The following is a 4638-nucleotide window of genomic DNA, read 5'->3' on the forward strand; positions in this document are numbered from 1 at the left end:
CCTTTTCCAGGGACTTTACGTTGCGGCTGGTGAGAGTAATTCTAATTCGGTGAATCGCCACCTCTGGCTCCACAGGTGTTTTCCCGGTATCTTTAAAAGCCATGGCTGCAGCGCGGCTTCCTGACCGACTTGTTCCTCGGCGAGAGCGAACAGAGGTGAGTCAGGAGCAGAAGCGGGCACTGCATGCCTCTGCCAAACCTGTGACCGTGTCTTCCTCGAAAAGCGATACTTTCTACTGTATCTTTAAGTTCTCTGATGGAGTCTTTCAATTCTTTAACCTTCCTTATACCCATTCTATATTTTTCATATCTTCTATTCCTTATTTGATTCTGTTTTCAGATTTCCTTTTATTTTCCCCTTTCTCTTGGCTTCAATTCCCTTCATTGTTTTTGCCATTTATATTTTAAATTCCTGTTTGTCATTTCCACTATTTCTTTATAGGTGGAATCCTCTGCAGTAGTTGCCTCATGATCCCTTAGAGAGGTTGCTCTGTTATGATTTTTCATGTTCCCAGAATTTTTCTGTTGGTTCCTTCTTATGTGTATTTTCCTCTTGTTCACTTCTTTCCCTGGCTTTTTCCTCTCACTTTCTCTTTGATTTTTTTTTTTTTTGAGACAGAGTCTCACTTTTGTCACCCCCAGTGCCCTGGCATCATAGTTCACAGCATCCTCTAACTCTTGGGTTCAAGAGATGCTCTTGCATCAGCCTCCTGAGTAGCTGGAACTACAGGCTCCCACCACAACACCCAGCTATTTTTACAGATTCAGTCTCACTCTAGCTTAGGCTGGTCTCAAATTCATGAGCTTAGGCAATCCGCCCAGCTTGGCCTCCTAAAGTTCTGAGGTTACAGATGTGAGCCACTGCACCTGGACCTTCTCCTTCACTTTAAATTACCTTTTATCTGGGCTTAGGTGTTGAGGTATCGTTTTGGCATAGGGCCAAAAGGAAGATAAGGGTAAATATCAAGAAGGGAGAAAGGAAAGAAAAAAATAAAGAATAAGAAAGGAGTGGACGTGAAAAAAAAAATGATGAAAAGGAGTGAAGAAAGACAGACAGAAAGAAACGGGAGAAATAGTGGTGTTTGGCAGGGTGCTTTGACACATATCTGTAATTCCAGGCCACTGGGGGGTTAGGCTGGGTGGGTCCTTCAAGGACAACAGCTCCTTACCAGCCTTGGCAAAAGTAAGATCCCACCTCTGTCAATTATAGAAAAAGTCAGCAGTATGTCACAGTGGGGACATACCAATACCATCTTTCCAAAGGCCAAAGCTAGATAGACACCTTAGACCATGAGCTCAAAGTCTCCTTTAGGCAGACCAGTACCATGACCAGTTCAGGCCTCAGAGTGAGGCTTTATCCCCATAAATAGAATACAAAATAAAATAGAGTAAAGCAGATAAGAAAGTAAAAAATAATAAAACATAGATAAATAAAATTAAAAATATAATTGTATAAGATAAAGAGATATCTTGGTTATTGTATGAGGAATTTGTGTGGGAAAGATAAGAAAAGTAGGAAATTCTCTATCAAAGGAGAGAAGAAAGGAGATAAATAAAAAATGAAAGTAAGAATTAAAAGGGCTGAAAAACTGTTGCAGAAATGGAAAAGTCTTTGCTATTGAAGAAAGTAAAAATGAGAAAAGAAAAATACAACCAAACTAAATAAACAAACAATAACAATAGCAAAAATACTAAGGAAAAAATTAAGAAAAGAAGAAAAAAATATATATAGAGAGAGAGAGATAGAGAGCAACATATTGCCTGGATACAAGGTGGCACTGTGGTGTTAAAAGATGCAGAACACACACATTAGTTCTGCTGTGTAAGATGGGGGCCAGAAGCCACTATCTAGTTGCCAAGGAGACCCAGGCATGTCTTCCTGATTTATTTGTCCTCAATCAGAGTATGGTCATTTTGCTAGCATTTAGTACACTCAGGATTGAGATCCTGAAGCTCTTGCCAGATTTCTTAGGTGGCACATCTTGACCTTCTAAACAGTGCTCCCTGACAACAAAGTGGCTTTCCTGTGGGTATGGGAGCTGATCATCTCACCCCAGTGATGGTTGCCTGAGTTCAGCAGGCACACCAGAGTCAGCTGTGCACTAGAACCTTGAAGGCTATTCTTCCTGTGAGGCCTTCCCACAGTGACAGTGCTCTGCTTGTAGCCAAGCCAATGTGAGTTCCACCCTGACCAGTGATTAAATCCTGGCCACTGGATGCTATTTGAGTTCTCTCACTTGTTTAAGCCCTTCCACAGCAGCTCCAGAAAGCAGCCCAGTCCAATAACAAAAATCTGCAGGACAGGCCTTTCCTGTTTCTAGCCCTCTGCCAGAGGGTCAGGCAGCCTCTGTCCGTACTTAGGCACTTGCCATCTTTGCTGGTCCTCCTCAGTTCTGACTTGTTCATTGGCTCCTGGAGTCTCTTACTGCTTCACTGTGTCCCTGGAGAGATCTTTCTGGGAAGGATCCCCCAGCTGGAGGTGGCTGGAGTCCTCTCTCCCCGTCTCACTGTGAGTGGCTGCCAAGGGATTATCTCTAATCCACCATCTTGCTCCTCCTGTTGGGTTTTACACTGGTCTAATTACAGCTAAATGTTGCTTTCAATTGTGGACACCCCACTTTAAGATAAATACTAACAAACTGAGAGCCTCCAGGACAAAGAGGCTGGGGTGGCGGGGGGGGGGTAGTTTTCTTTAAGCAATAGATTAGAGAAACAGGAGACTTTGGCCTTTGGGAATTTGAAGGGGACACACATTAGTTGTCTTCAAACATTTGCGGGATGATTATATATAAAAAAGGCAAGATTTTGCAGAGTGCTGTTCCAGGGTGCTAAACTAGGAAGAAGCAATGAGAGAAAGCAGAGTGAGGAGATTTCAGCTTACAAGTCTGACAACTAGATTTGTTAATTGGAGAAGTGGGCTAACTCTCAGAGGAAGCCTAAAGTTTTCACTTTAATATAAATGTTTGGAGGGGATTCCTGTACAGAAAACAAAGATAGGAATATCTCTTCAGTTCTTTGTAGGTCTCTTTTACTGAAACTCAGATTCCAGGCTAGAGAAGAATGTGGTTCCAAATGAAGAGAATCATCAGTGGTTCTCATTTGATCTCTCCAGTGGGCCACCAGGAATTTTTTTACCCACCAAGTGCTCCTTCCTGCCACATATTTTCATCCACAAGCAAATCTCTTTCATGAGGGCAAAGGTTATTTCATTCCTTTTTTAAAAAAAATAGCACAGTTGGATCCTGCCCCCCCATAATTTAAAGTATTGCAATTTACAATATTCTTATTAAAGAGAGAGATTCTTAAAATTCTACTCAAGGCTAAGGACTGCCAAAAAAAAATGGGTCATGAAAATCATTTGACAAATACATATTTTTTTTCCCTTGAAATCACTAGCACAGGGTACAAAATAGGTTGCCCATATGACCTTTCATTCTCTGAAATATGGTGGTTGCTTAAATATGGAAAATAAAAAATGCAATTTTTGTTCATCTCTTGCAAGAAGCCAGAGAGACCACTTGTTTCTCTACTGGTAAATACCTCTGTCTAGGATTTCTTCCTTTTTGATGTAGAAGCAATCGAATTTTTTTTAATATAATAAATATATTGCTAACTCATGACCAACACCATACTTAAAACACTCACTGTGTGTGTTGATTTCAGCTCTGGCTGTTATTCAACAGTCATCTTTAGTGACACATGTCTAACTTAGTCTTTGGTAATCAAATTGGTGATGACAATGTAAATTTTGGGGAAAGAATAGAAAAATCCTAATTTGTGAGATCTTCCATTTTCTTTAAGGACAGATTACATATCCCACCAAAGAGCCCTTAAAGGCTCTGACAGTGTATTCCTGTTCAGTGTATTCCCGACAGTGTGTTCCTGCTAACAACTCTGCTCTGTCCCCTTTCTGTGTTTCATCAGTTCCACCCATCATCTTCCACTCACAAAATAGACTAGATCTGAGATTCCACCCTATTCACATTTTTCTAGTAAGAATGTTTATTGTTGTTGTTTTGAGCACTTAGTATGTGGGAGACCTTTATTTGCTTGGGTTCCAACTTAACAGTTCCCAGAAGAGAGCCTATCAATGATTTTGTGAAATGGGTTCCGCCTTCAGAAAAACAATATGAAAGTGAAGAAGTGTGTCTAGATTGCAGTTTGATGAGCTGTTTATAAATCTAGGAGCAGCATGCTGTGGGATGGATGTCGACACTGCTGTCTGGATTGCATTGTGTCTGCATTTCTCTCTGTAGGGAGAAAGCAAGTCCGGCATCAATATTCATGAGTTCTTGCTTTGGTCTTCTTGATCGGCACAAATCTGTTCTCTCCCAATCTGCATTCCTTCCCCAAGCTCTGTCAGCTCTTTAACAAGACTGGAGATTGAATTCCCCAATATTCGCAAACTTTTTGTAGGTTAAAATTCACATCTGTCAGCTTTTGCTTACCAAACGATCTTTCACCTCCCTAGAGAGAAGCCAGTTATTTTTGAGGCAAAGTGCCTGTCACCTTGAAGAAAATATTTTAAATCTACCAAGGAAATCAAATAAAGGAAGAATGGGGGTGGAGTCCTCAGACGGCTGGTGCACCGGTCCAGAACATCCTCCTGCTTCAATCATGGCTTGTGGTCTGGTCGCCA

This window comes from Otolemur garnettii, unplaced genomic scaffold (assembly GCF_000181295.1).
Source record: "Otolemur garnettii isolate 467f Iridium unplaced genomic scaffold, OtoGar3 scaffold00278, whole genome shotgun sequence".
NCBI lineage: Eukaryota > Metazoa > Chordata > Mammalia > Primates > Galagidae > Otolemur > Otolemur garnettii.